Raw genomic sequence first — 11,865 nt, 5'->3', positions numbered from 1 at the left:
GGATGTGACTTCTGACTCAGGAAGTATCTTTGTGTCAGGCCTGACCCCTGGAACTGAGTACACCTACAGCGTACAGCCCATTATCAACGGACGCGACCGCGGCAACCCCATCACCAAAAACGTTGTCACTCGTAAGTAACTAAGAAAGAGAGAGAGACTCCGGTCAACGATTTATTTTATTTTATTGGGGTCAGAAGACCTCTTTTCCAAGGAAGACGTGTTGTTGCTGCGGCCATTTTGGGGTAAAAAACACATCTATATTGATTTTGTAAAGTTAGGGAGTAATGAGGTTGTTTTAAGGTTCTCACAGTAAGTTTACTTAAACCATAAGGTAGTCTGTAGACTTTGAAAATGTGCCACAAGGTTTTCTTTTACCACGTATAGACTTATGTGATGTTTCTTCCCCTCCAGAACTGTCTCCCCCACTGACCTCAGGACACAGTCGAACGTGGACACGGGTGAGCTGACTGTCCTGTGGGCAACGTCAACACGCCAGGTAAATATTGACTCTGCTCCCTCCTACAGCTCACACCACAGATACACTGCCCAAGGCCCAGGAACCAGGACAGGCTCACTGTGGCTCTGGATCACTATGTCTGGACCTGTCTTACCTCAGACCGTGTGCCAGTAGGACAAGGCTTCTCTCTGTAGGAGTATGTCTGTCTCTCTCTCTCTCTCTCTCTCTCTCTCTCTCTCTCTCTCTCTCTCTCTCTCTCTCTCTCTCTCTCTCTCTCTCTCTCTCTCTCTCTCTCTCTCTCTCTCTCTCTCTCTCTCTCTCTCTCTCTCTCTCTCTCTCTCTCTCTGTCTCTCTCTCCTCTCTCTCTTTTAAATGGTAACAAGTACTTACATGTAATCCTAGCAGATCTAGGTTGGTTAACTCCACTGCTCACTTCCCTGTCTCCTCTGCCATCCTGTCCCCCCCCCCCCTAAAATACCTTGGCCGTGACCCCACTCTCTGAGGGTGTCTCAGGGGGAGATGGGAGATGCAAAAAACACATTTCCAATTCACACATGCGTATAATTCACACTTGTACATATATGAAATAGGACAAATACAAGCACCCACCAAATTATTATTGTATTTTTATTATAATTATTATTACTATTATTATTATTGTTGTTATTATTGTTATTATTATTACAGACATCACAGGCTACAGAGTGACATGTACCCCGACCAATGGGCAGAGAGGACACTCCCTGGAGGAGTCTGTCCAGCCGGTCCAGAACCAGTTAATCCTGGAGAACCTGAGTCCAGGAGTGGAGTACAACGTCTCTGTCTACACTGTCAAAGGAAACCTGGAGAGTGTCCCTGTGTCCACCACTGTCACCCAAGGTAGGACTGGCTGTCTCACCCAGCTACACACAGCTGATTTCAGATCAGTGGACCCAAGCACGGGCTGAGGTTGAGCTGTGCTGTGTTGAAGGGTTAAACTGATTCAGGATCAGGTAGTGTCTGTTGCTGTGGAGCTAGTGTTCTGTTGCTCCGACAGAAAGAAAGACACACATAAACACACACACACACATACACTCATGTACATACACACAGATACACTCATGTACACACACACAAACACATTCAATGGTTTTGTCTGAGTCTTCGCTATTGGTTGGTTTTAAGGGGAGTGTTTGAATGTGTGTGTGTGTGTTCACTCTGTGTGTGTGAGTTTATTGGATAGCTTTCCTTCTCAATCCGTGGCCAGGAAAGTTGAAGTACGATTCAATATTTCTGCCACCCCTTCTTATATTCATCGTTCCCAACTCCGATTCTTCCCACTTCACACTCCGGTACACGTTCCATAAAAGTGCTATTCCTGGACGGGCCCAACTTCCCATAAACCTCCCAGTCTGGCTTCTCTCTGAAGTACAGAATCTCCCTGCCAGGAAACCTCCCTGTAACGGCTGATCACGCTGAAAGCACTTTCCATTGAAGGATAATTCCTAAAAGCACTCTTAATTTCAGAAGAAATCCTCACTTCTTTATTCTGAATTACCATTGCAGTACATGTATGTATTTTGTTCGTTGTGATGCCTCAATTGCACACTGTCCTGCTAACATGGTCGTTGGCTGAACTGTAATTGTTTGTTCATAAGTTATGCATGGAGAAGGTATAACTGTTAATTCATCGAAGATGTCATGTGAATATGCCTGTGAAAAACCATTGCTCTGAAAACCCATGAGCATCCTTTCCTGTCATTGATCTAGTCAATGTAATTTATGGGTGTGATAATATAACTCTTAACAGCATGGCTACTGTTGTTATTCTACAGTGTATAATGTTGTCTGTCCCACTGTGTAGGCTATGCATCTCTGGGAACGTTAATTCATGTGCTTTGATTATGTCTGTCTGTTGTCATGGTTTCTATGTCTGTATGTCTTATTCTGCCTGCGCTCGCTTTGCACTCTAACCTTTCAGACGTACCCAAGCTAAATGACCTCCACTTTGTCGACGTCACCGACACCACTATCGGCCTGCGCTGGACTGCCCTGGTAAACGTTACCGCCATCACCAGTTACCGGATAACGGTTATGGCGTCGGGCGAGAGTTTGCCCATCATCGTGGATACGGTGGACTCGTCGACGGGTTATTATACGGTGCGCGGGCTGGAGCCCGGTGTGATTATGACATCAGTGTCACTACAATAACGGAGGAAGGGGAGAGCGAGCCGGCCACACGCAGAAAGCAAACCCAGACTGGTGATTTGACCCTTCAACTTTACGGGGGGTGGGGGGGGGGCTAGGAGAGAAGCTAAAAACTGAACATACTGCCTCACAAACCTTACATACTCATGTTGTAGTTATATATTCTGATCATAGCAATAATGTCATTGTTGATTGCATCCAGGTTTTTCTTTCATACCTGCCATGCTCTCTAATGTGTCCTCTCTTGTCTGGTTGACTTGTCCCATCTGGACATGCCACAGATGGCCTTGAGGTAACTGTGTGGAGCACCACTCTCCTTGGCATGCTCTTATATTATTTCTCATTCTAAATGCCTGTTGGTTATGCTTTACTGTAGTTATGCTTTACATGGTCAAATGGTCATAACCTGGTAATTACATGGTCAAATGGTCATAACCTGGTAATTACATGGTCAAATAGTCATAACCTGGTAATTACATGGTCAAATAGTCTAACCTGGTAATTACATGATAAAATGGTCATATCGTGGTAATTAAATGGTCAAATTGTCATAAATTAATCTATCATTACCTTTAACTGTGGTCTTTTTGGGAATAGAAGCCATCAAGTTAAATTCCTTAAAGGTATCTATTGTTACCACATAATTTCCCCCCCCCCCCCCCCCCCCCCCCCTCTCCCACCACAGCCGTCCCCGCCCCCACCAACCTGAACTTCGGAGGGGTGGGCCCCGATCACATGAGGGTCACCTGGACCGTCCCCAACGTCCCCACGCCCAGTGACATCACACGCTTCGTCATCCGCTACCACCCCGGCAGCAACGACGACGACGTCAAGGAGCTCAACGTGGGCGGAGCCACCAATACCTTCCTGCTGCAGAGTGAGTGACATCATCATGACCTATGACCTCATGACTATACCCCTGAACTAAATAGAACACTAATACTACTGTCATATGTAGTGTATCATATACCTCTGAGGGTCATACATGTGTTGTGTCGTCGGTTTTGAGACTAACTATGAGGTCATTAACAGGCTAAATGTTTTCCTGTCCATTTCTCCTCCAGACCTGCTGCCCAACACAGAGTACAGGGTGAGCGTGGTGTGTGTTTACGAGGACAGAGAGAGCGCACCAGTCACTGGCACTCAGAGAACAAGTGAGTATGGACAGACACAGGACAGTTTATAAGGCTAAAAGAGAGAGACAAATGCACAGGTATTTTTGCACAAATAGTAACTGATGTGTATGATGTGTATGATGTGTATGATATGTATGATGTGTATGATGTGTATGATATGTGTTGATGTGTATGATGTGTATGATGTGTATGATGTGTATGATGTGTATGCGTACAGTGTGTATATCATGTAGATCATGGCTATGTGTCTCTCTTCTCCTCTGTAGCCCTGGACTCTCCCACTGGCCCTGGACTTTGCTGAAGTCCTGACCAACTCCTTCACCATCCACTGGCTGGCCCCTGGGGCCGTGATCACCGGCTACCGTATCCGTTACCAGATGACAGCGGAGGCAGGGCCAAGGATGAGAGACTGCCCCCGACAGGAGCCACTTCACCCTGACCGGCCTGGCCCCCGAGACAGAGTACAGTGTTGAGGTCTATGCTGTCAGCGGGAACACGGAGAGTCTGCTCTCACTGGCACTCAGGCTACTAGTGAGTAGTATAGATTGGTTTCATGTCTTTATCTGTTATTGTTCTATGTTCTCAGTCTCTTTCACTCTCAGTCAGTCAGTCAGTCAGTCACTCTCTCTCTCTCTCTCTCTCTCTCTCTCTATGTCCCCTCTCTCTGTCCTCTCTCTCTCTCTCTCTCTCTATGTCCCCCTCTCTCTGTCCCCCCCCCCCTCTCTCTCTCTCTCTCTCTATGTCCCCCTCTCTCTGCCCCCCTCTCTCTCTCTCTCTCTCTCTCTCACTCTCTCTCTCTCTCTCTCTCTCTCTCTCTCTCTCTCTATCCCTCTCTCTCTCTCTCTCTCTATCCCCTCTCTCTCTCTCTCTCTCTCTCTGTCCCCCCCCCTCTCTCTCTCTCTCACTCCTAATCTGTCTAGTCTTCTATCCTCAACAACTGTGTCTTATTTCCTGATCTTCTCTCCACTAGTCTCTGACGCCCCCACCGACTTGGAAGTGACCTCCTCCAGCCCCACCAGCATCACCATCCGCTGGGACGCCCCCTCTGTCACCGTGAGGTACTACAGGATCACCCATGGAGAGACAGGTGGAGAGAGCCCTGCTAAGGAGTTCACTGTCCCCGGCTCCCAGTCCGAGGCCACCATCTCTAACCTGAACCCCGGGACAGACTACACCATCACCGTCTATGCTGTGACAGGGAGAGGGGACAGCCCGGCCTCCAGCACACCCATCTACGTCACTCACAAGACTGGTACGGGGCTGATGGTTTATACACATTTATTACATGTACATTTGAGTCATTTCGCTGACGCTCTTATCCAGAGAGACTTACAGGAGCAGTTAGGGTTAAGTGCCTTGTTCATATTAATTACGCATGATCAATTACATATTCATGCATTCATGTCTGGGACAGGACAGGCTCTGAACTGGTGTCGCCATCTAGTGTCCGTTATTGCAATTTCAGATTTCTAATTTATTTGGGTATCTGGAAATGATGCCTTGATCTACCAGTAGTTAGGAATGATCATATGAATGTTTGTTTTAGATTCATGTGTAGATTATTTGTATCTTCCTCCCATATCTCCTTCGTTCACTCCCTTCCTCCCTGTTCCTTTCTCTGTAGATGTTGAGGGCCCCACCAACATGGATGTGACAGATGTGAAGGACACACCATCACAGTGCGCTGGTCCCCGGCCCAGGGCCCAACAAAGGGCTACAGGGTCACCAGCGTCCCCAAGAACGGACAGGGCCCCTCTTTCTCTGAGGTGGTGGCCCCTGGTAAGACTGGCCCCTGCTCTCTCCACTGTCCTCTGCCCATCTGTGATCATATGTACGGCAGCCATTTGTGACGGTGTTGTGAGACATTGATAGAAAGGAGATTTAGCTTCTGTTGTTAGCTTCAACAGCTATACTGATGTGCTCAACCTCTCTCTCTCTCCGTGTTCTAGATCAGACCGAGATTACGTTTACTGGCTTGATGCCCACGGTGGAGTACGTTCTGAGTGTGACCGCTCTGGGAACCGATGGAGAACCTTCCACACCTCTGGTAGAGAACGCCATCACAGGTGCGTGTGTGTGTGTGTACATGTGTGTATGCGTGCATTCGGTTTCGTTAGAGTTGTTTCTAAAACCTTGATCTGTCATTATAGAAAAATTTAAGAAATGTTGAAATGTATGCTATTCTGATGTTCCCTTCCTTCTGACCTTCATCCCCCTGTTTCCTTGCAGCAATGGACCGTCCCAAGGACCTGTCCTTCTCTGAGGTGGACTCCACCTCTCTGAGGATCACATGGGACAGTCCGGATGGCACGGTGACATCATACCGCGTGCTGTACTCCAGCCCTGAGGAGGGCGAGAGAGAGCTGCGACCGGCACCCAGAGGGACAGACGAAACCGTGGTGCTGAGGAATCTCCGCCCCGGCACAGAGTACACCGTTAAGGTCATCGCCCTGCACGGACGCACCCCCAGCACCCCACTGGTGGGCACACAGGCCACAGGTAGGAGATACCAGACACACACGCATACAGACGCACAGACATGCGCACACACACACCACACATGAATACTTCATGTCCATCCCTGCCCCACCCCCAGCCATCCCTGTCCCCACCAATCTGGACATCTCTGAAGTTGGTGACTCCTCCTTCACTGTGTCGTGGCGCTCCCCCAGCCCCGGGCTGTCTGGGTACCGTGTGGTTGTCAACCCCAAGAACAACAACGGACCCACCAAGGAGATGACCATCGCCCCAGACACCACACGTGCCGTGGTCCCAGGACTCATGGTAAATAACAGCCTACAGTATTCTGAATGTATGTCATAACTGTGTTCTAGATAAAGGGGTCTGCTAAACAGCCTAAATTCAGGTAATGTATTATCACTGTATTTATGTCTCTGTCACAATGTGTTTCCTGTGTAGGTGGCCACTACGTACACAGTGCACGTTTACGCCCTGAAGAACTCTGTGACCAGCCGACCCTGGAGGGAGAGGTCACCACGCTGGACAGTAAGCAGCTTTCACACAGTTGAACTTTACTGGCCCCTGGTTTACTCACTGGTAACTCACCCTCTCCCTCTCTTTCTCTCTCTCTCTCCTCTGCCTCCCTCCCTCTCTCCCCAGACATCAGTCCTCCTCGGCGTGTGCGTATCTCTGACGTGAAGGACTCGGCCATCACGCTGACCTGGCGCGCTAAGATTGAGACCATCACTGGGTACCTCATCGAAGCTCAGCCTCTCAGCGGCAGCCGCCCCACAATCAAGAAGACAATCCCCGGAGAGCAGCGCACCTACACCATCACTGGTACTGTACAGTCAACTACATTATCCAGCTATCACCACTCTTATCTACAGTCAACAACATTACCCATCACCACTCTCATCTACAGTAGACTACATCACCCAGCTTTCACCACTCTCATCTATAAGTGAACTACATTACCTATTATCGCTCCCATACAGTCAACTATCCGTCATCACTTTCACATAAACTATCATCATTATAGTAAACTACATTACCCATGTACAGAGTGGGATCTTGACTGACTGACAGTGTGTTGTGTATGATGTCCCTCAGGTCTGGAGCCAGGCACCACCTACACCATCCACATCTACACCATCAGTGGTAATGCACGCAGTGCCCCCTTCACCCTCACGGCCACCACAGCCAAACCAGCGGTGCATTCCCCCACCAACCTCCAGTTCACCTCCCTGACCCCCAACTCCATCTCCTTCAGCTGGGAACCACCCGCCACACGCATCACAGGATATTACATCACCTACGAGGAGGCAGGCAGGGCGCAGCCCCATGAGCTTACCCCCCGCCCCCCGCTGGCCAGAACTACGCCACCATCTCTGGTAAACGTCAAACTCTGCCCTCTCTCTCTCTCTCTCTCTCTCTCTCTCTCTCTCTCTCTCTCTCTCTCTCTCTCTCTCTCTCTCTCTCTCTCTCTCTCTCTCTCTCTCTCTCTCTCTCTCTCTCTCTCTCTCTCTCTCTCTCTCTCTCTCTCTCTCTCTCTCTCTCTCTCTCTCTCTCTCTCTCTCTCTCTCTCTCTCTCTCTCTCTCTCTCTCTCTCTCTCTCTCTCTCTCTCTCTCTCTCTCTCTCTCTCTCTCTCTCTCTCTCTCTCTCTCTCTCTCTCCAAAGTTACCCTCACCCTCTTAAACTCCACCCCTTCCTCTTCACCCTCTGAAAGCTCAAGCCTCTCAACCCGCCCAGTTTATGTAAAATACCTTAATTGACTCAAATCAACATCTGATTTACTCCAGCTGAGTTTGATGGTTGATGTTGTTGGATGTTTTCAGGTTTGAGACCAGGCACCGAGTACATCATCAAGATCATTGCTCTTCAGAATGTCCAGAGAAGCACCCCATTGGTGGGCACGGCCAGGACTCGTGAGTACAGCATATACACACTTTACACATACACACACATCTACATACACACACGTCTACATACACACACGTCTACATACACACACGGCCCAAAACCTTATTTTTTTGTACCTGAATGGTGATGTTACAAAGAAAGGTTTTGGAAGCCCAGCACATGTGCATAGTTGCAATAGAATATTGTAAGAACAGCCTAGCAGCTCATAGACCTATATGTTAGATTTCGTTTGTAGTCGTGCCAGCATCTGTTACAAATAGCTGTGCCTTTTAAAACAATAATACCGCTCACTCACTTTGAATGCCTTTTGAATAAACAAGCGATTCAAAAGAAATTGACGGCAGTTGCAGGCTTTGGAGTAAATGTTTGCCCAAACCACTGATACAGGGTCAGATATTTTTCCACTCCCCTTAATGGTTCAAACCAAAATGGGGGTAGGGTAATCTGATCTTAGATCTGTGCTTAGGGGCAACTTCTACCTGAAGTGCAGTGCTTTACAGTACAATAGTGGCTGTAGTCTGCGGACATACTGCCACCCCCTGCTGGCAGCATTATGCTACTGCAACTCCCCTAACTCCCTACTCCCTCCCTAACTCGCTTGCTTCCTAACCCCTCTCTCCCGGCCAGAACGTGACTCCCTGCTTACACTGCCACTCCCCAACCGCCCCGGGGGCTATGACCACCTGGACGTGCCTGAAGAAAACGAGAACAGTGTCCCAACAGTAGTGGGTAAGAACGGCCTACATACCCTGGGCGGCCAGGGCCAGAACGTGGAGTACACTGAGTACAACAACGGACACCAGAACCCCCAGACACCCTATGGGAATGGCCAGGCACCCTTTAGGAATGGCCAGACACCCTATGGGAACCCCCAAACACCCCTGGTGTTTGTGCCCCTTCCGGACGCGGAGGGGCGCAGGGTGCCAGTGGTGAGGGTGAACGTGCCTGGTGGCTCTCCCTTTGGTTTTCCAGAGAACGACACAGGAGTCCCCCAAGAGGCCCAGACCCAGACCACCATCGCCTGGAAGCCTTACAAGCAGAGTTCAGAGTACCTGGTGTCCTGCAACCCTCTGACACACGTCAACGAGAAGATGTTCCAGGTAAGAGGGCACGGCATGGACACCAGTATGTACTGTAGACACACACACACACAAATACACATCTAAGAGACATCTCTCTTTCCCTTTCCTTCCTCCCTCTCTCTCTCTCTCTCTCTCTCTCTCTCTCTCTCCCCCTCCCTCCCTCCCTCCCTCTCTCCCTCTCTCTCTCTCTCCCTCCCATCTCAGATGCGTCTGCCTGGTACCTCCACCAGTGCCACTCTAATCGGCCTGACCAGCGGAGCCTCCTACAACGTTATCGTAGAGGCCCTGAAGGGGGCACTCAAACACAAGATCCTGGAGGAGATCATCACCGCCGGCAACACCCGTAAGGAACCAGCAGTAACTATGACAACTGATCTAGGACCAATACTGAAATCTAACCTATAGAATAGATGGTATGAGTGAATCCTGATGTTGTTTTGGTCATGCTGTTCCACGGGCAGAAAATACAGTTCATAGATAGGCATTTACTTACATAACTTAGTCTGTGATTCTCTGTTGAAATTAACCCCCTCTCTTCCGCTTTAGTGACAGAGGGTTCCACCGGCTCAGATAAGGACTCGTGCTACGACACCTTCACAGCCACCTACCATGACGTTGGGACCGAGTGGGAGCGCATGTCTGAGACGGGCTTCAAGCTGTGGTGCAGGTGTCTGGGACTAGGCAGTGGACACTTCCGATGTGACTCCTCTAGTGAGTATCTAACTACCTCTTAAATTCAGTGCAATTTAAGAAACTTTATTAATCCCTATGAAACCTTGCCACCTGATTGGCTGGGTGGAATGGTTGCCATATTGGTTACACCAATCCGGGAGACAGTGTGGGATGTTATGCAAGATGTCTGACCTTTTTTGTTGTCTCTTTCTCCCTCTCTCTCCCTCTGTTCCTGTGCATCAACAGAGTGGTGTCATGATGGAGGTAACAACTACCGTGTCGGGGAGAAATGGGAGCGCCAGGAGGAGCACGGTCCCATGATGAGCTGTACCTGCCTGGGCAACGGGAAGGGAGAGTTCAAGTGTGAACCACGTAAGTAGCACTTTAACCTCCCACCACACCTTGTTTGGATATTAAAGGAAGAATCCATAACTTCTCTGTCCTCTATGGCAGCATGTCACAATACAACAAAGTACAGTTCCAATGTCTGCCTGTGTGACCTCAAAGGCTGTGTGTGTGTGATTCTTTCTCCTGCGTGTGTGTTTACAGATGAGTCCAGCTGCTATGACGATGGGAAGATGTACCAGATTGGTAACCAGTGGCAGAAGGAATACCTGGGAGCCATCTGTACCTGCACCTGCTATGGAGGACAACAGGTCACTTTTACTGGCAATGGCTGTGATATGTGCTTGTCTTACCTACCTTAGTTGAATGCAACTTGGACAAGAGCACCTGCTAAATTACCAACATGTGTGTAAATGTAATGTGTGTTGTCCTCCTCTCAGGGCTGGCGTTGTGAGAACTGCCGTAGACCAGGTGCTGAGGTTGAGTCTAGTCTGCTGCAGCCCGTCCGATACAGAGACCCCACCAACACCCTACGCAAAGTGGTGAGTCATAGACTACGCTCTCAAAACACAACAATATGTTGGATTATAACCTGAAAACCCATGCGGAGGTTGGACCCATAATGACCTCTTGTTTGTCTGTCTGTCTCCTACAGAACATCCAGTGCCCCATCGAATGCCTTCGACCTGAACTACTGGCAGACGCACTGGCAGAAGGACACATCCCCCAGAATCCCCTGGAGTAAAAGATACATCTCCCTTTCCTTACCCATGGTCTGTCAAGTCTCCTTGAAGAGGAGGTGGCCCTGTCCCGTCAGAGACAAGCCTGAACTAACACATCTGTGCCTTACTGATCAGCTTAACCATATCTACCACGGCTACAGACTGTAGGCCTATGCCTTCCTACAGTCTTAAGAGAACCCTGCGCACTTTCAGAGTTTTGGTTAAGTCGTGTGTCTCTCGTCATTCCCCTTTGAGACACTTAAGAGGTCAAAAAGGAACATTCCTTGCGTTCGTGCCTTAAAGAGATTCAAATCTTCCCCCGTCCCTGAATGTGTGTGTTTGTGTGCTTGTTCACAGTTCAGATGTGCTTGTCTTTTACAAATTATACATTTCAAAGACTACCTGTCCAGTATTACCGTTTGTCGTAATCTATTTTTTTTTTTTTTTACTTCTATGAAATCTTAAACAGTCAGAAATCAAAAGCACTGTTTTGCGAGAACGTTGGTGTAGTTGCCATGTCGACAAGTGTTTGAAATCATGTTTCCTTTTCTGTAGCCTCTGTTGTGTAGACAGGGGTAGCACTGTGTGTGTGATTGACACTGAGTTGTTGTAATTTTGAAACTCTAATGCATTTTATTTATCCCTTTAATCACAGCATTGTTGTGTGAATGTGAGAACTGGGGTGTGTCAACTTCATTCTGGTTTTATTTTTGTACTAAAAGGTGCCAAAGTTTGATGGAGACCCTTGTTTTGATAAAATTGAAAATAACCTCATGAATTGCCTGTTTCTTGAATAACTGTTTATACATAGAGTATTAATCCGTGCGTCAATCTAAGTAACATAATAAAAATATCCCCATCAAAATCTATCAGTTTAAGA

The 11,865-nt window shown here is 48.4% G+C and overlaps 1 pseudogene across 1 annotated transcript; it reads left to right on the top strand.

Moving 5' to 3' along the window:
• Positions 1 to 411: 411 nt before the first annotated feature.
• LOC311115727 (fibronectin-like) lies at positions 412 to 11,854 on the top strand (annotated as a pseudogene). Its single transcript, XR_014615359.1, has 22 exons — positions 412 to 458; positions 526 to 627; positions 1,145 to 1,336; positions 3,330 to 3,521; positions 3,709 to 3,798; positions 4,047 to 4,311; positions 4,751 to 5,032; positions 5,405 to 5,559; positions 5,730 to 5,846; positions 6,010 to 6,279; positions 6,377 to 6,564; positions 6,700 to 6,786; positions 6,901 to 7,080; positions 7,354 to 7,634; positions 8,080 to 8,169; positions 8,792 to 9,264; positions 9,451 to 9,589; positions 9,793 to 9,957; positions 10,165 to 10,290; positions 10,468 to 10,574; positions 10,704 to 10,805; positions 10,919 to 11,854. The product of XR_014615359.1 is annotated as a fibronectin-like (transcript).
• Positions 11,855 to 11,865: the final 11 nt, after the last annotated feature.

The sequence above is a fragment of the Coregonus lavaretus genome (genome assembly GCF_964263955.1).
Source record: "Coregonus lavaretus genome assembly, contig: HAP1_SCAFFOLD_6938, whole genome shotgun sequence".
Classification (NCBI taxonomy): Eukaryota; Metazoa; Chordata; class Actinopteri; order Salmoniformes; family Salmonidae; genus Coregonus; species Coregonus lavaretus.
Note: the sequence above shows the minus strand (reverse complement) of the source record. Positions and strands in the feature narration are given on the sequence as shown.